The following is a 22949-nucleotide window of genomic DNA, read 5'->3' as shown; positions in this document are numbered from 1 at the left end:
GCCGTGGACTCAAAAAGGTTGAAAACCTCTGGTTATATTGTTGACAGGAGTCCAGCAATGGGGCAGTGGGAAGTGAGGGGTGAGCTCCTTGTTTGGGGGGAGGTATTTGCCCCCCCTTTCCACAGTCTGGCACAATTCATCAGGTGACCATTCAGACGTGGTATTCCTGCCACGAATAAGATTAAGTTTCATGAGCCACAGAGGGAGAAGAGAAGCAGCAGAGTGAAAAGATGGTGGGGAAGGAGGTCTAGGCTGAACCAGCTTCATCCTTGCCTTTCGCTTCATTGGTTTTTTTGGGGGGGGGATACTGGTTGGTGGGCGGGCTTCTGTCTAGCCTGAAGTCATCTGGCACATGGGTGGGCAGGAAATATTAGAACGGCCAAGCCAGCATGGTGAGCCTGGGGCTAGCTGATCTCTCTCTGCCCAAAGTACTTTACAGGATGGTTGAGAATAAAATTGTGGGGCAGCATACAAATGCCAATAAATGTTCCTTCCTGCACCTCTGCCATTTTCTTCCTTGTTTGGTGCCTGGCCTTATTGACGTATTGGTGCCAAGGTGTGCAGGATTGTGCTCATAATCCTTTAATGATGGATCAGATTCAAGAGTGCCTATAAAAGTCATCACTTTTAAAGTTTACTCAACACAAAGCTATACTTCTCAAAGTGTAGACGTGTAGAAGCCCTGGCTTCTCAAATTGTAGATGTTCATGGGGTCTTGAACTGTATACTGGATGTGCTTGTTGCTGGGTTTGTTTGTGTGTGTGTGTGTGTGTGTGTGTGTGTGTGTGTGTGTGTGTGTGTTTAGATTAACTGCTGAAGGGAGGATGTTAATGTTTCCCGATGTGCTTAGAAATTGAAAATTGAGAGTCCTTGATCATAAGCATGCTAAACTGAAAATAAGAGATGAGATACTCAGTGCCCTGTGTGCTGGTTAACATTTAAATGCCTCTACTGTAGGCATACTATTTAAATTCATTGAATAATAATAATAATAATAATAATAATAATAATAATAATAATAATAATAATAATACCCTGCCCATCTGGCTGGTTTTCCCCAGCCACTCTGGGCGGCTCCCAATCGAATATTAAAAACACAATACAGCATTAAACATTTAAAACTTCCCTAAACAGTTCCCTAAACTGAACAGTTGGGTAGGCCGAAGGTGATCTGGTTTTTCTGCAGGTTTAGTCTGCCATTCACAGAAATATTTCAGTGAGTGGAGAAAGAGGCTAAAAAAATGTGTAAAGCCACCTTCACCTTAACAGCGTATTTCTAGTAAGCACCCTGTCCCTTCATGACATCTGACAAACAGGAAGAGTGATTGACTTGCACTGTTCCCTTGCCAGTCAGTTGAACTTCCTGTCCATACCCGTAACTTGTTTGCAGTACTACAGAAGTGATAAGCTAGAGGGGAGCTGGGGACAGGCTAAGCTGTAGCTAGCCGTATCATAATACAGTACCAAGGCAGCCTGTACTGTATAAGGCTGCTAGTCCCCTCCTCCTCCATCCTTGTCTTGGTTTGCAAAGTTCGCTTAGATGGGTGTGAGACCACACCATGGCTCCTTCATACATATGTGCTAGGGAAAGTGAAGAGCCTGTGGCAGGAGTGGGGGACCAGTGGCCCTTCTGGACTCCAGTTCCCATCATCATTGGCTACCATGGTTGGAGCTGATGGGAATTGGAGCTGATGGGAGTTGGAGCTCAGCAATCCCTAGAGAGCCATGGGTCTCCATCACCTGGCCTACAGGAAGGTGAGGAGATTTCAGGGGTGGTTGGCCTGCAAAATTCACAGTGGCCTTGGAAGGCTTCTTTTGACATTTAAATGGAAACATTTTAATATATCCATAAGAAATCATCGGGGCCCACCCAAAATGTTTTGGCATCTGAAGTGAACCTCAAACCTCCTGTGCTGGTCTGGGAAGAAGGGGTGAGTGAGGCATGGGAAGAGAGGAGAGAAAGATCGACCTTGGGATCTGCTGCCCCCAGGGATCCTGTCATACCTCATGGCATTGTCCTGAAGGAATGCATGACCTCGTGTACATGACACTCTCTGGAGCGACAGAATCATGCAGCGGGCAAAATCTGCTCTGGAGCATGGTTGGGTGGGGGTAGCTGCTTTGGCAGTTTTTAGGGGATTCCAAATTTCGGAGTTAAGAATGGAGAGCCATCTGAGTTCCTGGCTGGATTGCAAGCCAAGGGGCGGGTCCCTAACCTAACTTTGGTTTTATAAAGGGTTGGTGGAGGGGGGACTCTTTGAACACACACTTCTGGAAGGGGCATGATTCCTCCCCTCTCAAGAAACTGTTATGCAAACACTCTCCGATGCGGTGTGCCGGTGTAGCCGCTTCTGCAAAACGAGCAGCCGGCGTGGAGAGGGTGTTCCGCTCGCTGCAACGGGCCCGAGGCTGCTAGTTCCCGCCTCGTCGCATCTTGCAAGGTGCACTTGGCCATCCTGCCCGGGGAAACCAGTCTTGAGTCTGGAGACCCGGCGAGGCAAAGCAGCGGCGCCGCCACAGACGGGAAACTTCCGAGGGCTGCGCGCAAAGTGTGTGACCGGCGCGTGCTTGGGGTGGGGGGGTGGCCTGAGTGGATCGCGTCGGATCGTGCGATCGGGGCTGGGAGAGGGGCGGGGGGAGATCCCTGCTCCAGATTGATGGGGACGGGGACGGGACGGAGGGAGAACCGGCGTGCAACCTGAGTTGTTTTTCTCCTCTCCCCCTTTCGTTTCTCCGCAGGAAGCGCTGCGCAGGGCTGCCACGGCGTGACCGATGGCTGGGATATTCGCCCCCTTCTTTGCGGCACGCTCCCCGCTTCTCCCCCGAAGCCTCCTGGATTGCAGCCTTTGCCAGAGCCGGGGAGCGGGGGAGGGGCGGCAGGAGGGCGGCTTGATCCGGGACCGAAAAACAGGTCCCGGACGGCCACCGTTTGCTCGACGGCGCCTGCAAGCGGTGCAAGCTTCCGCCCCGCTCGCCTGCCACCTCCGGCGCTTGCAAGCAGCCGCTGCCGTAAGTGCTTTAGGTGCTAACGCACCCACAAAATTCCCCATGAAGGGGACGGGGACCCATGGCCATGCACGCTGCATGGCACCCGCTGCCATTGGCGGCAACTCCCTGTATGTCCGAGCACCCACAAAATTCCCCATGGGCACCCACAGCCCCGGGCACCCACGATCGCGGGGCCAAGTTGGCACGCCTGGCTGCTGCGGCCGCCTGGCCGCTACTGCCGAGCTTGCAAAGGCGCCGCCGCTGCTGCGCACACGCGCGCCGCCCATCGGCGCGCCCCCGACGCACAGCCCGGCTCGGGAGCGGCGCGCCGTTGTCCTCCATGGGGGCTTCGCAATGAGCCTGCTTCCCCGAGACCGGCTTATTCCAGCCTGCGAGCGCCGGCTGCTGCCGCTGCTGCCACTGCCGCCGCCGGTCCTTTGTTCCCGGGCCCGCGCAGCCCCCCGAGGACGATGCTGCCGGCCGGGGAGGGGAATCGCGAGCAGCACCGGGGTGAACCGGCTCGGGCCGGAGGAGGGCGACCGGCGGCGAGCTGCGAGGGCCGCTTGGGAGAATAAGGAGAGCAGGCGCCGCGGCTGCCCTTTGCTCCCGCCACCCCCCAGATCGTAATCCATTTAATTTTTATTTTCAAAGCGGGGTGGGTGGGTGCGGAGCGAAGGCCTGCCATCGCCTTTGCCATCGCCTTGGCCACCTCTTCCCCGTCAAGCGGTGCAGAAGGAAAGACAACCCGGCAGGTTGAGTGTGTTTCTCTAATATATTTTTTTTTTGGTGTGTGTGATGGTGCATTTCAAAGGAGGAGGTTTTCCGGTGCAAAGTTCTTTGAGGGTGTGGGAGGGCTGTCTTTTCCCGCTCCCTATTGCATCCTGTCCTGTTAGAGTGGCAAGAAACAAAAGCCAGCCTGACGTTTATTCTAAACCAGCTGATTATTATTATTAATAATAATAATACACGTATGCGATATATCAATGCAGTTTGGTTGGGGGTGGGTAGCAATATTCGGAAGGTGGAATACAGCTCCATATAAGATGCCAGTAATGCCACTAACTGCAGTAAACAAGGGTCCGTGTTTTGATGCCTGCTAGGATGTTGCTGCAATGAACGATGCCACAACAGTTCGCTTGGTCTCTCCCATCTGCAGACTTTTGCAAGCTGTCTTGTAATCTGGCGGACCTGAGTGGAGATTGGCAAGGTGTGAGTGCTTGGTAAGGCCTGAGTTGGGGACGGACGGGGGTGGAACAAGCCCCCACCCCCTTTCTTTGCACCGAAATAGAAATTGAGGGAAGCATCACTGGACATGTTATTGCCCAGGTCTGCTCTCCTGTTAATTGGTTAATTGGTGCTATTAATCTGTTTTTGTACAGAGAGCTTTTGTTTTGAGTGTGAGATGTTAGTAAACAGAACAAAGAAAGAACAGATTATATTCATCCCCAATTGCATTTTGGAACAACTGCTGTAAGGTTGTGTTGTGTACAGACATTTCATGCTGTTTTCTCTGGAAAAACCTCTTGGTGACGACAATTATTTTGGGTGGATCGGTAGTTGCTTATATAATGTTCTAGCACCAAAATAGGTTTTTACCTGAATAAAATTGTGGACATACTTAACTTGTCCTCTCTCCACTGAGTTATTCTTCCGGTAACTTTCCTGGTGACAACTTTCCATTTCTTTCAGCTGTATTTTCTCATTTTTAAAATCTTGCCTTATTTCTTCTCTTAAAACATTGTCCGGGATAAGTTTCCTTGTGCAGACTGTCTTGTAACACATAAGGGTGAATGGAGATGGAGAATATTATAGCCAACTCCAAATTTTGCAACTGTCATTTCAGCAAATGTTAACCAGGGTGCCCATAATTACTGATGAATCTTAAGGGTAGCATTTTACATTTTACTGTACATTTTACTGCATTTTCCCCACTTGGGTAAAATGTTAGCTGTGGTAGTTGCAGAAGTTAACCAACAGTAAATCATTAGCAATTTTCTACCCAAGCAGCACTAGAATGCAGAAAGATAACAAAGGGTGCAACCCTATACCCAATTACTTGGGAGCAAATCCCATTGAATTTAGTGGAATGAACTTCCTAGGATTCCTCTGTACAAGCAACATTTGTAGGTTGCAGTCTAGCCTGACGGACTGCATTTAAAATCAATGGGGCCTAGTTGTTTCTTTAAGTGGGTTGGATTGCATTCCTTGACCTGGCAGAGTTATCAGATTCTTTAACCGCAGGGCTCCTCTGCTTTTAACAACTAGCAGGCAGGCAGAAACTTAACTGATAGCAGGGTTGCCATATTTTTTTCCTGGGAAGAACTGCTTTGATTCCCCCCCCCCCCCGAATCTGTTCACAGCCTGTCCATTTTCATCCTGTTCCCAGAGCAACTTTAATCCAGAGTTCCGTCTGGAACTATGGCGTGCCAAACACTTCTGAAAACAACTCCCAGTTCCTTTTTTGTTTGTTTGTAACAAATCTGCTTAAACATCTGGAATTGTGGAAGAAAGCAGATGTCTGGCCGTACTCTGTAATTCAAGAGTGTTAAGGGTGTGTACATGGAAATTACTTCGGTCGTGGGGGGGGGGGTACTTAAATCTGTTTTGAGTTTTACAGTGAGTGGGGGGGGGGAGAATGACCTCTTTTGGTGGAGCGATTGCTCACATGTCAGTCAAGATAATAAACATGCCCAGTCTACTTGTGGGTAGCTTTTAAACTATAGTTATTCTACCTTTACCTATTTTCTATAGGAAATGAAAGACTCCAATTACTGTATCTGACCTGCAGTGTTAAAAAACTGAGATTAGAAATCGAGGAGCTAAGTGGCACCTTGAAACCAAGGTTGTGGGCACAACAATGGAATTTCTAGGCACACTTTTTTATAGCAAGAACACATAGCTGAAAATGAATGAACTGCAGCTAAAATATTATGTTCATTTTTCACATGGTCTGGTCTTTCCCCTTCCTACCCCACTAATATTTCAAAGAGGGTCTCTTCTTCAGTCTTCGGAGAGTAGCTGGAAGTGGGGAGGCAGAAAAAGGCCTCCCTTTCCTTCCATTCTGCAGTTTTAATCGGAAATCTTAGGCGCAGTACTGCGCCCAGAACTCAGAAATGGCTCGCACTGATGAAATTCCCTGTCACAAAATGTGCCTAGAACAATGGGAGTTTCAGAAACTCCATCAGGGAAGAACTGCCACTCTGAACCAGAAGTGAGATCCACCCAAAAAATCAATACCCTTTCTTGAGAGGAGTGGCTGCTCCTTGTTTTTCACTCCTGCCTGTAGCCTGCACCTTTGAGAAGAGAGCTTTCATGGTTTCTGTTGTTTTTGCATTGTTAAAGCAGCTCCCCTCTCTAATTTCTAAACTTTCATTTCTCCTTTCCCCCATGATCTTAGTGTTTTCTGCCTCGGTCCTGCCAGTCACCACTTTGCAGACCTTTGGGCCAAAAAGCAGGATATATATGACACAACAAAAGCATGTATGGTTCTGCTCTGCGTTATTTGTATTCCTATCCCCAGTGGGGAAATGGGCATGGAGATGGGCTGGTCAGCACCAAGCTCTCCCACACTCACCCCTTCTCTCAGCTTCTGGCCCTGGAGAAGAATTTGGTGCTAGTAATTCCATGGTGGGCAGCTGGGAAGATTTCTTAAGAGTGGCCAGATAAAAGCTCTTCTGTGAGACTCCGTCAGAACGCAGTCAGCACACATGCAAGTCTGCCAAACTGTGGAGGTCTTTTGCAAGATCAGTGGTCGTCATTGACAAATCCATCAAGTGACTGGAACTCATAGCTCTGCCGCTCACGTGTCCAGTTGATACTACAAGGGCATGTAGACTAGGATTCTGAGCGATTGCAAAAGTTCTCCAGGCTGAGCCTGGAAGGTCTTAACTGGGATGGTTTTGGAGGTGTGGCTATTCACACAATGTTTAGGATACGTGTTGACCACGGAGGGGAAAAGAAGTCTGCTCCCAAAGACAAGGCGATGATCATAAACACCAAATGCAAATATTTCACAATCAATTTGAAAACCACCACCACCTTCGCAGCTTCTAGATTGCGGCTAACGTACTTAATCAAGTTCTGGGACTGGATCACAGCATGTAGGCTTTAAAAAAAATGCTTTTCAGGCAACATATACCTATATGGTCATGTAGCTATACCATCTTATGCCTGCATAATCATATGAGCTAATTCTGAATTTAATATACTGCAGTATATTGAACAGATACGCTATTTTAAGCTATTCCAGCCGTTGGGAGCAGGACAGGTTAGAAATTCCTGGTCCCCCCCCCATTTTTATTTTATTTTATAAATTGGATGGTTTGAGGATTCCAGATTAATCACCATCATTATTACAATCTTCATGCCCTTTTAACAAGACCCTTTGGGAGTAGGGAGAGCTACGATAATCCTAAACAAAACCAGGTTTAAAGCTTTGAGCATTCTCATCTCTATAATCCCACATTTAAAAAGGCAGCTGGAGAAAAATGAAGAACAGTGATCTGTTTCTTTCTTTCTTTCTTTTTTTTAAGAAAGGTAAGTAAAGAGGGAGTAGATTGAAGAGGTAGAAAAGTCGATCTTGGACGGGGAGGGCAGCATTCTAGTGTTCCACTGAGGCCTGTTTCGTTTTCTCCAGATTTCCAGGTTTTGAAAAACGCTGCCTTTTTGTTCACAGAACCTGCAATGAACTTTGCTGTTTCATTGGAAGCCCCTGAGATCAATTACGCGGCGTTTATTTATCTTTACTTCTTCAGCTATTGTGTGTTGTGCAGGATAAGCTCCGTCCCATAAGAACTGTTTTGAGCTTGTAGATAACAACGTGATATTCTGGAATGTAGCTGGTAATTTGTGCACTCAGGGCATGGAGGCTGGCTGACGGAAAGGAAACCGTTGTGTTTTTTTAGTAAGTTGCACCTAGGCAGGCGAGCTGGTTGTTTCTGCAATTGGCTTTGGACGTTACTGTAGGAGCACAGTCCTCTGAAATGTCTCTGCCTTCTGCTGCTTAAACAGTTGAAGGGAAACCTTTGTGTGGAGGAACCTGCTCATGTTGTATCTGTGTGTACAGCCAGCACAACTCCCCTGTTGAGCAAGCAGCACCCCTGGCTCAGTGTGGAAGCAGTGTTAGAAACTGGGATAGAAAAGCTAGGAGCCAAATGGCTCCTGGGACTTGGGTTGTGGGTGCCCAAACAATGCCTAGTCGCCATCTGTGGGGGGTCGGCAACACTTTTTTATTTATTGTTTCGATAAGCATGAACTAATACACAATTCACATGAGTGACACGTTGTTAATATCACTTTTTTTTATCAGAATACATGTTTAATTTGGTGTTGACAATAAAAATATTGCTACTGCACTTCAGTTTTCAAAACACTCTAGTCTTTATTGTTAAAACTCCTTAACATATTGTCTACCCTTAACACATACTTCAAAGTTTCAAAGTACAGTACGTACATTACAGTAATCCTTGAGTGTCTACCAGGCGCAAAAAAAAAAAATGGCACCCAGACTTTGGGAGGTGCTCATCAACTGAGAATCCTTAGGCGCAAAAATGCGCCTGGCGCCCTGCTAATTTCGAACCCTGTGCGGAAATGGGTCTTGTTGTACTCCATTGTCTGGTGTGCTTCTTCAGTGACCTCCGAAGCTATTCCGAAAGGAAATGTAGTTGTAGAGTTGAATTGTGGCTTCTGAATTGGGATGCCTAATGGGTGGGGGGTGACACGGGCACCTCGGGTGGGAGAAAAGCAATAAGGCTAAGTGGGGGGGGGGCACACAGCAATATTGTCTTGGCTTCTTGCCTCTTCTGTGATCTGCAGCTGGAAGTGTATGGCTATAAGTACGCTATAAAGGTGCTCAGTGGAGGGTAGAATTTGATCCTGGCAGGGCAAAGGGGTATGTTTCAGTCACTAGGTAATCAACTGTCTTATTGATGGGAAAGGTGGGTAGCCTAACTTTCTGGAGATAGTACAAGCATTGGGACTTCTGCTTTACTAGTTTTTGAGGGGCACAGCATGATTTGAAGATAAGGAATGCCAGCATTAAAAGCACTGTGGTCAAAACCACTGAGCCTCTTGGGCTTGCCAATCAGAAGGTCGGCGGTTCGAATCCCCGCGGCAGTCCCAGCTCCTGCCAGCCTAGCAGTTCAAAAGCATGTCAAAGTGCAAGTAGATAAATAGGCGGCTTTTCAGTGCTCTGCTCTGGTTTCGGTGTTCTGTTGCGCCAGAATCAGCTTAGTCATGCTGGCCACATGACCCGGAAAAACGGTCTGCGGACAAACGCTGGCTCCCTCGGCCTGTAAAGCGAGGTGAGCACCGCAACCCCATAGTCATCTGCGACTGGACTTAACTGTCAGGGGTCCTTTACCTTTACCTTTACCTTTTTTAAGCTTGTTTTGTAGTTAGGAAAAGTGGTGTTTTTTATTTTTTAAAAAACAAGACAATTGGCATGTGTGACTTTCTCTGCGCTGTGTGTGTGTATGCATGTGTGAATGAACTGTGGTTCATACAGAAAGCTTGTTGTCTATTTCTGCCCATGGTATAAAGACTTGCTGGATTTGTACTTGTGTGAAACAGGCAGAAAGAGAGAGAGATCATATACAGAAAACTGTCAAAACAAAGCAGAAGCTACAACAGGATGCAAATACGGTACTTTGGGTAGCAGTGAAACTGCTCTGTTTTCTCTATCTCAAAAGGAAGGTCAGATAGCCTGCTGTTAATAGTTATGATGGTAGTATTTCAGAATAGCTAAGCTCTTGTTTTTGTAATTTTAAATTGTGGAGGGTTTTAAAATCTCAGTAATCCTAGCCTCAGTTTTCTCTTCCCCTGAACATTCCTTTTGAGTCTTCAACCATTATAAAATACAGGCAAATAACAGTCTCTCTCTGTCTCTCTCTCTCTGTCTCTCTCTCTCTCTCTGTCTCTCTCTCTCTCTCTGTCTCTCTCTCTCTCTCTCTCTCACACACACACACACACACACAGAGAGAGAGAGAGAGAGAGAGAGAGGTTTTACAGGTCCTGCAAGTAGTATATATTATGTGATGCAGTGTCACAAGAAAATGATCACATCTTGAGATTCTTAAATTTAAAAGTAGTTTTAAAATCCCAACCCAATGTATTTCTTTTCTTTGTCCGGATCATCGTATTAGGCAGCAATTGGAACCAGCAAACAAGTAGCAGATTACCTTTCTCATTGTTAAATTTTCTCTTCCCACCCTTTTGAAAATGACAGGAAGTTTCATAAGATGTGATGCAAAGCTTGGAGAAAAACGTATTATTGGGTCAGTTACGCAAGTTTTAATGACTGTGACAGAGGCATCTTGATTCTTTATTTGCCGCTCTGGCTATCCTGTCTGTCCGATTGTTTACGTAAGTCGTGTCCTGCAATTTATTTTATCTTATTTTTAAAAATATTGATTGTGTTATTTCGTGCACCTAAACCATGTGCGAGTGTGATCGCAAGATGATGCAGCTAGCAAAATCTACCGCTGTGGTCTTTTGTGTGGCTTGGAAAAGGAATATAAAGGAAGAGAGGTGAGAATGAGTTCAACAACAAGGTTCTTCTTTGAGTCTGACCTTAAATCTCGGAGGCCTTGTTGATTTGCACCATTTTCTCCTGACCCCATCCCTGGACGCAACCTTGGCAGCGGGCTTTGCTTTGAATAGCTTATCACCGAGACAGGCTTTCGTTTTCTAAAGCTACGAGAAAATAAATGGCTTCTGATTATGCAAGGGAAGTGCCCATCCCCGTCCCGCAAATCAAGGCTGCAATGCTAACATGCTTATTCTAGGGAACATGCACCATTTGTACACCGTGGGATTTTCTTCTGTGTAAGCATTTAGAGGATTATGCAGTAAGTATATTAGGGTAAAATGTGCTGGCTCTGGTCCAGGTTACATGACCTAGTGGGAATCTCGAGTCTGTAATCTCACGAGCATGGGTAGCAAATAAAGCTTCTACCAAGAACTCTCTCTTCCTTCTCTCATGTAGCGTTAGCAACTCAGATAAAAAAAGGCTAGGTGCCAAATAGTTCAAGAAAACCAAGGTTAAAGTCGGCAAGACGGCTCTTATTTTTCAAAGGATGGGCTGACTGCGATGGATTCTCAGTTAAACATCTGGCTACTTCAGATGACAACCTTGAGCTAGGTTAAGAGCTTTGAGGACTCAAAGAAGAAAAGTCGCTTGATCCAGGGACAGTCCACGTATATATTGGCCTATTCCGACCCGTCTTTCTTCATGGCGACTGCTCCTGCGCAGGCTGCACAGAGAGAAAGCAATTTGGTTCCAGAAAGTCACTCCTATTGTGCAGATAAAATAGAACTGATAGAATTCTACAGAATGGGGCATTATTGTGTGAAAGCAGTCCAGATCCAATGATCCATAGGCATGCACCTCCAGATAGCGGAGATGTCCGGCGCCATTCTGGCAACTTGGTCACAGGTGGTCGAAAGCCAGGTGCAAAATGCGCCTGGCTAATTTCAAACACTATAACGTTTTTGGTTTTATAGAAGTAATTTTTGAGTACCAGAAGTTTCCTTAAAGTTTCTTAGAATACACACAGACACTTTAGACTTAAACAAAACAAAACAAAAATTGGGGGGAGAAGTTTGGGGGTGGTGGTATGAGGAAATGGACTGTTGCTGCGCTAAGCAAACCTATAGGGATGAGGACTGAGTCGTCTAGAACAGTACTGTGCTCATTTGGGCCCTTTTTGTTTCTTGAGCCATTTTGAACAAGGCAGGAGCCTATCGGCTACTCATGGCAACCAAACAAAAGGCAGGCTTTGCCACGCCAATATTTTATTACACCATCTTCCTTGCTTCATGGTTTTTGTACAGATAAAGATGGCAAATTCGGATGGCGGAGAGAGCGGGGCCAGAACCGGCGCATGACCCTTCCTGCGTGTTCTGGACACCATCCGACCGTGATTGGAATATAGACAAAATTTTGGGTTGCATTCATTTTTAAAGTCTTTAGCTGCGTTGCGGATGTGCAACTTCTTCAAGGGGAGGGAGGTAATTCTCCCCCCTCCCCACCGTAAGATTTCGAAAAGCATTCCTGCTGGGGCTGATTGGCATGCATGCCTCTGGAGGTGCAGCCGCTTGTTCTGCTTGTAGCTGCCATTGTTCCACATGGAAGAAGTCACATGTGAGCCATTAGCAGGTGCAGAGCTGTGCTTGGATCAGTCTGGCGAAACATCAATACACGTTGACTTTTGCATGGCTGCCAGGCTTCATGCAAACCACCTTTAGAATTCTATCAGTTCTATTTTGTTAGCACAATCAGAGTAAATTTCAGGAACCCAAATGCTTTTTCTGTGCAGCCTGAGCAGGAGTGGCAAACAGCGGTATAGTTAATTGTTCTAGCCAGCCTTCACTTACCCCAACCCCACTGCCCTGCTCACAGTTGTGAAGCATATTCTTATGTTGTGAATGGTCCGTGTCACCATTAAGAAAAAGAGGTTGGAACAGGCCAATATATATGTGGACTGTCCCTGGACAAAGTGACTTTTCATCTTTAAGTCCTCAAAGCTCTTAACCTAGCTCAAGGTTGTCGCCTGAACTAGCCAGATGTTTAACTGAGAATCAATCACAGTCAGCACATCCCCCCCCTTTTAAAAAAACTCTAGAGCCATCTTGGCCCAAAATGGCAACTAGACATTCTGTTTTGGCAGATGTAACCTTGGTTTTAAGGAGCCATTTGGCCCCTAGGGTTGCTATACATTTATACTTTTTGAACATGGCAACCCTAGCCTAACTTATATACAGTCATACCTCGGTTTAAGTACACTTCAGTTTGAGTACTTCCAGTTTAAGTACTCCGCGGACCCGTCTGGAACAGATTAATCCACTTTCCATTACTTTCAATGGGAAAGTTTGCTTCAGGTTAAGTACAGACTTCTGGAACCAATTGTGTACTTAAACTGAGGTACCACTGTATCTGAGTTTCTAACACTGGTTGCCTGTGAGATGACCTTCTGTACAGGGTTATCTCGTCCCGCAGTTTGACAAGTTTTCTTACCTAGTGACTAGCTCTGTGGGTGAGATTTTGAAGTAAAAAGCAAAATGAGGTTTGAAATCTGCAAATGGGATTCTGTTGGCTGAAATTATTGCTGAATTAGGCACAGCCTTTCCGGCTATCACCGTCACATTTTGCTTCTACGCCACACAATACTGATTTCAGTTGCATCCTTCTTGCAAAATGCTAGAGTTTATTTGGTAGTTAAATATTTACCTGCCTCTAACGTGCAATTGGGGGGACGTATAGGAAGGTGGAATAGACTGCACAGCAGACGACTCTGCAAAAACTCCCATCCATCGTTGTCCTGAGCGTTGTTTTAGTCGAAGTGTTTATGGCTCAATTAACTATTGTTTATCCAGCTGGAAGTGAGCTTTGGCTCCAGCTCTTTGGTCTTTCAACCACTGTGCCCCAAACGGAGAACTGTGGTTTTACTGTATATCTCTTTGCTAATCACACGAAATGATCATTTGATAAGCCGCACTTTATTATGCCTGGCATGTTGCATCCTAACCACCTCTAAAAGTTGCTTCGTGTTTTATGCAGTGTGGATGGGCATTTGCTTTGGCTAACATGGCTAAAATGTGAAGCAGGGAAAAAATATATTCTGAAATACTAGTGGGGTGGGGATTCAGTTGAGAGGGAGGCAATCTTGGGGGTGTTTTTCCCTTGGTGCACATCCATTGCATGATTAGAAATGTGCCTCTCCATAGCAGATGCTGCCGTATCTCTGCTGCACTTGGAAAGTCCTTTGTGAAGAAATTAGCCAGGCATTTTGCAACTGACGTGGGTCCAGTTGCGACCATGTGCCGATCTCTGGATGCCGGGATGGCAACTGGGAAAAGCAAAATGCAACTTAAGAGAAGGATCTGAAATATTTTCCTCGCAGCTTGAATTTGTTTTTATTTTGGATTGTTTTATTTAATGTTTCAATGTCTTGCAAACAGCTTTGAGATTTGAGGTATAGAAATGAAATAAATAAAATAAAATAAACCCCAATGAAAAAGAAAAGGTGCCTAGACATTCCGTTGTGGTGACCATAACATAGGTTTACGGTGCCATTTGGCAATTAGGTTATATATCTGAAATTCTAACACTGGTCACTTGTTTCGGGGTTAGCACAGGGATCAGATATGCCAGCTATTGCAGGATGAACTTTCATTCAGCTTTCTTTTCCTGTATTAATGTTTGTCTTGCAGTTCTATACCTTTTGTAATTTCTAACGTTCTGATAACCTGAATCTTCATCTTTCATTTCCGTGCATCCAGAGGCCCGTGGGATTTGGGATGACTAGGCTATTTTCTTTTCTATTCCCAGCTGCTGATTATGAAAGTAGCCACATTTTTCACTGGTCATTTTCACATTGGACAGCTAGAGCTTTTAACCCACTTTAGATGCATCTCATGCAAGCTGTATGAGCACAACCTTTCCCATCAATTAATAATTCTCTGCCTCTTTGCCTCTGGTTGCACAAAACACGTTGCCTCTGTGGCATGTGACTGCTACCGCTGACTCAGGTATCCCATTATGGGGCTAACCTGAGTGGAATAATTCTCTCCCACTTCAAAACATTTGGAGAGTTTTAAGAATGAGCAGTAGGCTGCTGCCAAACATGGGTCTTTATAGTTAATTAAGTACGATACAAACAATGACAAAAGAATTGTTGCATCCCTTCTTCTGCGACTTTGCTCACAGACCGTGTTAGCATTGGGCAAGAAAACGACTTAAATAGAAAATGGTCTATATTCTCATATGGAAGTCTTGAAAATCGAAGTTTCAGAGCTTTTAAATTTTTGTAAGGTTAAAGGACCCCTGGACGGTTAAGTCCAGTCAAAGGCAACTATGGGGCTGTGGCGCTCATCTCGCTTTCAGGCCGAGGGAGCCGGTGTTTGTCCGCAGACAGCTTTCCAGGTCATGTGGCCAGCATGACTAAACCACTTACGGTGCAATGGGACACTGGGACAGAAACCAGAGTGCATGGAAACATCGCTTGCCTTCCCGTCACAGCGGTACCTATTTATCTACTAGCACTTACATGCTTTCAAACTGCTAGGTTGGCAGAAGCTGGGACAGAGCAAGGGGAGCTCACCCCATCTCGCGGATTTGAACCGTCGACCTTCCGATCGGCAAGCCCAAAAGGCTCAGGGGTTTAGACCACAGTGCCATCCGGGTCCCTTAATTTTAATTTTGTAGCCTACTTTGCTTGGGGTAGAAATGTTTGTGTGTGTGTGTGTGTGTGTGTGTGTGTGTATCTGTTCATATTTCAAAGGGAAGCACACAAGGAAGTTTATGTTTTGCAAACTGGTGGGTTTTTCTCCACCTGTTGCTAGTTTCCATACCTGACAGAAGCTAATAGAACCAGATTTGCTGGAGGTTTGTTCTCTCAGCACACATCGACATGATTTTTAAAGAATAAATGAAATAAATTGGGTGCGAAAGCTGCTACGTTGCCCAGTTACCTAAGGAACGCTCTTGTTTACGGTAGAAATCTCTTAGGCTCAAATTTGAGTTTTTGGAATTAACAGAGAATCTCTGGGAGCAGATGGCATGTTTATGACATTTTGTATCACATAGCATATTCTTCCTGTCACAGAATGATGGGGAGAGTTGGTTCTTTGAGTGAGTCCCCAAATTTGCTTTACCCTCAAACTATACTAGCAGCAGACAGGAAGAACCGGTAACCTTTGAAGGTTTGGATAGAAATGCATACTGCACCTATGGCTTTTATACGTTGATGATCGTTGATGAAAAGTATCAGAATTTTTATTATTATTGTTGGCTTGTCTACACAAATGGCAGATGACACAAAGGGCATTTTAAATCTGCATGCAATAGCACTGGGGTGTTTGCATGTCAAATGTTAGGCCGTAGGTTACCGAAATAGTTCTCTATATTTGGCTTTGCCAAAACGCTGCTAGGTCTTTATTGGATTGTTCAAGGAGGGGGAGAGGAGATTGAAGAAGAGACTTGACTAGGCAGCCTCCCTCCTCCAGTCTACTGCTTGGGTGTAAAACCACATTGACCTTTGCAGCACGCACATTCAAGTCCAACTTGCAAGAATGTCCGACTGTACTCATTTGAATGCCTGGAGATCTGCTTTTCTCAGGTGCTAAAATAAAAACGGTGGGCTTATATTTTTGCTACCGATATGAAATGCTTCTAAATTTGGCTGTAAATTGCTTGCCTACATAAGACACCAGGTTGAGTCATTAGCCTATTCCTAGTGTTATAAGGGCATTAGCCTATTCCTAGTGTTATAGAGGACAAGATGGTTGGACAGTGTTCTCGAAGCTACGAACATGAGTTTGACCAAACTACGGGAGGCAGTGCAAGACAGGAGTGCCTGGCGTGCTATGGTCCATGGGGTCACGAAGAGTCGGACACGACTAAACGACTAAACAACAACAAGTGTTATAAGACATTGATATGTCTTTTAAATAGAAAATTGAACATCGGCACAGTCTCTGGACTAAGTGTATTAAGCAGAAGTTCCCTCTCTTAGTCCCACCCACCACCCACCAGTAAACATTATTTTTCATGGGTTGTTGAATAAAGCTAGAGGTTATTGATATCACACCCACACACTCTCTTACTTCTTTTGAATTCTGGGCTTTTGACTTCTTGGGAGATGGTTTACATTCTTGACATGCTTCAGGCATGCCATGTGGCATATGGTCCTTTGATTTCCCAGCCTCTGGCCAAGGAGGAAGTTAGCCATGCTTCGTTGAACTGCTAGTGTTTACATTCATCTTGTATGCAGGGAAGCTCAAAACATCCTGACAATTTAACCTAGGATAGTAACACAGTTTGGGGATTCCCTGATGCACCAAAAAAAAAAAAGTATTAACATGGAGCTATTTTGTCATTTGGATGCTTCCAATTTTGCATTTTCACGCGATAAAAGATGGGTACCATTTACTTGTTGGTCTGGCTTTTAATTTAATGCATGCCTAGGAAGGAAATGCTGTTGAGGCGTGGGTAGTGTAACCTTGCATGGCTGTGTGTGTTCATTCATCATCTTGTCAGCTACAAAGGAGTCCTTTTATCATTCAACAGAAACTTGTGCTTCTTGAAGGCCAGCCATGTATAATGCTGCCTAAATTTTGATACTATAAGACAGAACTTGCCATTTGGGGCATACTTTAACCATGAACTCTTGATTTTAGTTTAGTTTAGATGGAGCTGCAGTGCAATGCGAATTCCTAAGTAGAATTGCTTTTTCCTGCTGAGTTGCTACAGTGCATCAGTGGGTTGGGAGGAAAAAAGCACCTCTTTTGTGTATCAGCACCTTGAGTACTTGCAATAATGTTAGTAGAGTAGATTGCGCCAGAAGAATCTGGTGAACCCAACAACATGCCACTGGGCTATGTGCTTAGGGTAGGTGGAGAGCTTTCCCCAATATTGGCCACTGATTCACCTTGTGTCCACAAGTTTCTGTAATGGCTGTGCCATCCGTCTGCTGAAGGATATTCCTGTCGGCAGGGGTGGCACAGCACAACCTGCCATGCATGCCAATGAGTTCATTGACATACTCGTGTCAAAACAAATACCCTGCAGTGCACTTTAATAGTGATGGTGCAAATGCTTTTGCCTACACCAGGGGTAGTCTACCTTTTTATACCTACCGCCCACTAATGCATCTTTCTTGATGGTAAAATGTCCTTACCGCCCACCAGTGCTTAATGGAAGGAGCATTCAGCTTGTGCCGTAGAAACCCCTACTGCCCACCTAGAATCCTGAAAGGGACCAGGTTGACAACCCTTGGCCTACATGACGCTTACACATGTGTCGGACATGTGCCACACATCAAGAAAGAGGCATGTGCCACCCTCAAATACCTTGTGCTTTCTTTGAACCCCCCTATTTTGGGGGGAGTTGCTGTCCAAGGTGCTGACAGTTCTAAAGTCCTGGAGGGCATAGCTGAATCTCAAGTGCATATTTGCCAGGAGAGTCGTTTGGTTGATGGGGAACATCAACCCCATCAAAACCCCATCTTTTCAGTGATCATCCCAAAAGTCCCAAATTCTGTGGTCCAAGTGGTTTGTTTGACCATGTTCCGCTGGATGGTAAAACGTACAGGGAAATCTTAAGTCATTAAAAAATGCCATTCAGCTATCATCTCTCTCTCACAGATCTTCGGTTGCGCCTAGCCCAGACATACTTAGAGTAGAGCGATTGAAATCAACGTCCCTTAATTTCAGTGAGTCTCCTCTGAGTACGGCTTGGATCTGCAACAGCTTGTATCCAACCCCTCATGCTAATCTTCTTTTACCTTCAAGTTCTTAATGTTATACCCATTGTGTGTGTGTGTGTGTGTGTGTGTGTGTGTGTGTGTGTGTGTGTGTGCATCCTTTGTTTTACCTAGCAAATACTTTATCTTCTGAGCCTGCTTCTATTTTGTCGTACTGCTCTCTCTCTTTTTTAATGGAATATTACTGTGTATAGTTAACTGACTTTAGTTGTAGTAAGCTGTCTAGACGGTCTGGAGATAAATATCCGTAGAGAAAGATGCTTGCTTTTTATATGTTAAACAATCCCTGAGGAGGGAGGGGTGGAACCAGAAGCAGCAGTAAAAAAAATAAAAAAATAAATACCCCCAAAATTAAGGCGAAAAAAGCCTAGCCAGGCAACCATAAAAATACTGAGTCATATCCAATGTTAGTCATAGTCAGAGTAAATTGATTAATTTTGCTGGGTCTATTGTTGAGTATAACTTACTTGGGAATAACCAGTTGGCTCAAGACAGTAGTGACAACACAAGTAAAAAGCAGGAGTCTCTAAAATGGGGCTTTTAAGGGCATCACGTACCCTCTAAGCCTTCAATAACCTTTCGAATTACGCCAGAAGCAAACTTGGGACTTCTTCCTCACCATGGCTTGCCTTTCACTGGTTAGAAGGAGGAGCAGCCATGCAAAGGCATTGACCATCAGTAGCATGTTCAGAAACTAAACAGCCCACTTTTCTGTTTAAAGGAATCATAACTCATGCCTTGCTGAACTGGTTGCATGCTGCCAGTAAGAAGCTCCTTGTCCATATAGATATATCGTACATGCATATAGATATGTCGTATAGGGCTGGAACAATTAATTCCAGATTGAATTGGATTTTAATCTGAATAAACTGTTCCCTAGGAAAGCATTGTGTGTTTATGTCAGCCTGTGCGCATTCTTTTGTAAGTTTATGGTGGGTAGACAAAAGAAAACATGACCTTCATGTGATATTCTTGAAAATGATGGGAACACAGTGTGCATACTTAAAAAAATAGACAATGCCCCACCTTAGAAAAAGAGTCAGAACTCAGCAACTCTTAACTTCCTGCATTTCTGTTTAAAGTTAAAAAAAGAGTTTGTGTATGCACAGTAGATGTGTTTACGTGTTAAAATTGTGCTAGAGGCAAGGAGAAGTGAAAGGGCATCTTGGGTGTTCTGGCACTGAGAGACAGTCTAGATGCTGTAGGACAGGAAGGGCCATGTCTTTTTCTATTAAGTTCCCTGCATCATAATAGACCGCTTCTCTGTTCCCGTAAATATTCTTGTGGATACTATAACAACGCTTCAGTGAGAAAATGCTACCTAAACTGGGATAGACTTAGAAACTGGTCTTGCAAACATCTTGACGTTTTCTTTCCAGTGGGTATGTTCGTTTTGAACCTTTAGAGTAGCGTTTCTCGAACTTGTGTCTCCGGCTGCTTTTGGACTACAGTTCCCATCATCCCTTGACCACTGGTCTTGCTAGCTAAGGATGATGGGAGTTGTAGTCCAAAAACAGATAGATGCCCAAGTTTGGGAAATACTGATTTAGAGTATGTTGCTATCTTCTTTTTGTTTTCTCCATAACAAAGGCAGTGAGTGACAGAATGAACAGGGTGCTGCTTGAGGTTGTGTACATGCCCCTTAGACTGTAGGATGTCCGCCGTTAAACATGAAAGAAAACACTGTCTCTTTTTCACCCTTCCAAGAAAAACAGGCTTCGTCTGCCTACTATTGTACTGTAGCTATAGATCTGTACAAATGGACGACTGCTCTTTAATTCGTTGCATTTTTCTCTACACAGGCTGTTTTACCCACTCTGTAAAATAGCATGCCGAAAACACTAGGAGGCAGGCAGAGAGGGGAATCCTAAGAGTGACACACGACTGAGGGTAGGATTGTAACCCAAAAGTGTTCATGCCCATTTTAGAACTGTTTCCCCACCTTCAGGTAACTAATACCTGACATATATTGTGCCCATAAAATGGTACTGCTAGGAACCTCCTTGCCTGAGGTGGGCGCTATCATGGACTGTGTATTTAGGCCTCAGAACCGTCTTCAGATGAGGATGAAGGCAGTGGTGTGTAACATCGGTCTGTGTGATACTCCTGGACTGGCCAGGGCTGACGGCCTGACCTTCTGATATTGCGTCCAGTTTAGGTTCCAGTTTCTCCGTCCTCCATTTCAGATGTCAAGCTCCTGCTTGCACACTGGGTGGCATAAAAACCCTCTTTCCGTACCTGAGCTGAGCTAATCATAGAGTCAGGGTTTCCCAGCTTGATGAAGACATACTTTCTACTGCTCCCTCTCTTCCCCTCTCTGTCAGTTGGCAGATAAGCTCTTTGCTTACCTTTTCGACTAATCTTGTTCAGGTAAGCAGTACTATCGAAAATCTGATCACAGAGAAATCTTCTTGCCGCTGCACCCATCAGTCTTGAGAGACAATGGAGTGCGCCTCCAGGGGTGAAGTCAGACCGCTGTGTTAGCAGCACCAAGGTGACCTTCCTGGGGCACAAGCCAGGGCAGTGAAGATGGAGGTCTTGGGCCGCCCAAACACCATAACCCCCCTTGGCCTCCCTTATGTGGTCTAAAGGAAAGGAAAGCAATATGCTTGGCGCCAGCTTGACTTGCTGGAAGGAGGCATACAAGGCACCATCCCACCATCATAGGGGCTACACTCTGGATTTGTGCAGGATTTTCTCCTTAGCCTTTTCTTCTCCTGAAGATATCCCGCAAGGCAGTGGAGATTTAGTATCAGAGTTTTCCTTCTCCTACATCAGGCACCCCCAAACTTCGGTCCTCCAGATGTTTTGGACTAGAATTCCCATCTTCCCCGACCACTGGTCCTGTTAGCTAGGGATCATGGGAGTTGTAGGCCAAAACATCTGGAGGGCCGCAGTTTGGGGATGCCTGTCTTAGATGACATGCCTTCTCAGGTTGATGAACCCCATCTGGCCCTCACTTCCCTCTACAGCGTGTGCAGAAACCACCTCCTTGACTGTTGGAATCAGAACTTGTCATACGCAGGGGCAAAGTTCCTAACCCACAGAGGGTTTGAGACCCATCAGCTACCCTCACCTGGTTTATCCGGCAAGTTGAAGCTGTTTTCTGAGTTGTGCCCATTCTTGCAGGCTAAGAGCTTCTAGGAGCCACTGGTGAGAGCTGAGTGCAGGGTGGAGCCCAAAGGTGGACAAACTACCCCTGAAGTAGAATGACTTACCCTCCACCCTTTCCCTAACACCCCATACAGGGAAATCTAAGTTGTTTAAAAACGCCATTCAGCTATCACCTCTCTAAAACAGATCTTCCGTTGCATCTAGCTATGACGTATTTGGAATAGAGCCACTGAAATCAATGTCCATTAATTTCAGTGAGTCAGTAGTGTGATATACAACCCCTTGTATCCAACCTCTTGCGCTAGTCTTCTTTTTAACTTCTGTCTCCCTGTTCTTAATGTTATAAAGGTAAAGGGACCCCTGACCGACTCTGGGGTTGCGGCGCTCTTCTCGCGTTATTGGCCGAGGGAGCCGGCGTACAGCTTCCAGGTCATGTAGCCAGCATGACTAAGCCACTTCTGGTGGCGCACGGAAACGCCATATACCTTCCCGCTGTAGCGGTCCCTATTTATCTACTTGCACTTTGACGTGCTTTCGAACTGCTAGGTTGGCAGGGGCTGGGACCGAGCAACGGGAGCTCACCCCGTTGTGGGGATTTGAACCGCCGACCTTCCGATCAGCAAGCCCTACCTAGGCTCTGTGGTTTAACCCATAGCGCCACCCGCGTCCCCCTGTTATACCTGCGTCTTAATGTTATGCCCATACGCTAAATAGCAGTGTAAAATGCTGTTTATGGAATCCCATTTCTGGGAATTGCAAGAAGTAGCCTACAAGTTGAACAATAACTGTGCACCTTCTTCCACCTCTCTCTCTTCAGCATATGAAATGGGTGGTGGTGGGGAAATAGCCTCTAATGAAGATTGCCTTGCTTTTAAAATAAATGTACTTTGCAGCTACATTCTTAATACTGGCAGTGAAATTTCTTGAGCCATGCTGTAGTGAGAGCCAGATAAATTTAATGACCACAGCAATAGGGATAGGGATTTTTGCTAAAACATAATGGGTTTTATATAATTCATGAATCTGTTTTTCCGAGGCCAGCAAAACAAACTATTTGGCAGATACACCCTCCTGAAGTATCCAGAGCCAAGGCAGCCTTGCTGATTAGAAAGTACGCAAGCTGGGAAAATCATATAAATCTGCCTTCTAACTTGGAAGCTTTGATTCATTCGTTGTTTTTCTTGCGCACTGATTTATTCGCACTGTGTAAGTCAAAAGCACTTGAAACATGGTGATCTATTTAAGTTGAATCTGCAAGACCCCAATAATCTGTTTTTATAAACTAAGTAGATTCCCCTTGATTCTTTCTATGTGGTTTTTTTTGGGGGGGGGACACACACACATTTTTAAAATTCAGAAACAGGTGCCGAAATGACAAGAACAAGCATTTCTGCAGAACCAATAACTGCTGTACAGGCAAAGGCCTTGATGGATATATGCCAAATAATGAATAATAAGAGATGGTTCAGATTTCAAAATAAATATTTGGAACAGGAGCGCTTACTGGGATGAATTTAACCAGAAGGAAGAAAATTAGAAGCAAACAAGTCGTACAGCTATTTTCCCAAACTTGAGATAAGATCA

The 22949-nt window shown here is 45.2% G+C and overlaps 1 protein-coding gene across 8 annotated transcripts in view; it reads left to right on the top strand.

Annotated features, from left to right (window-relative positions):
• The window catches only part of LRRC8D (leucine rich repeat containing 8 VRAC subunit D), a 75685-nt gene that overhangs the window by 29678 nt on the left and 23058 nt on the right, over positions 1-22949 (top strand). The window contains exons 1-2 of one of the 8 annotated variants that reach the window (XM_088673815.1): positions 3497-3740; positions 4145-4208. The exons of 2 other annotated variants lie outside the window; for them this stretch is intronic. The gene's annotated coding sequence lies outside the window, so the exon portion shown is untranslated. Of the gene's footprint in view, positions 1-2259; positions 2550-2634; positions 3010-3124; positions 3746-4144; positions 4209-22949 lie in introns of those variants that run through there. 5 more of the 8 variants (XM_035121931.3, XM_060276743.2, XM_035121926.3 and 2 more) reach the window with 5 other exon arrangements.

This window comes from Zootoca vivipara, chromosome 7 (assembly GCF_965207765.1).
Source record: "Zootoca vivipara chromosome 7, rZooViv2.hap1.1, whole genome shotgun sequence".
In the NCBI taxonomy this organism is placed as follows: domain Eukaryota; kingdom Metazoa; phylum Chordata; class Lepidosauria; order Squamata; family Lacertidae; genus Zootoca; species Zootoca vivipara.
Note: the sequence above shows the minus strand (reverse complement) of the source record. Positions and strands in the feature narration are given on the sequence as shown.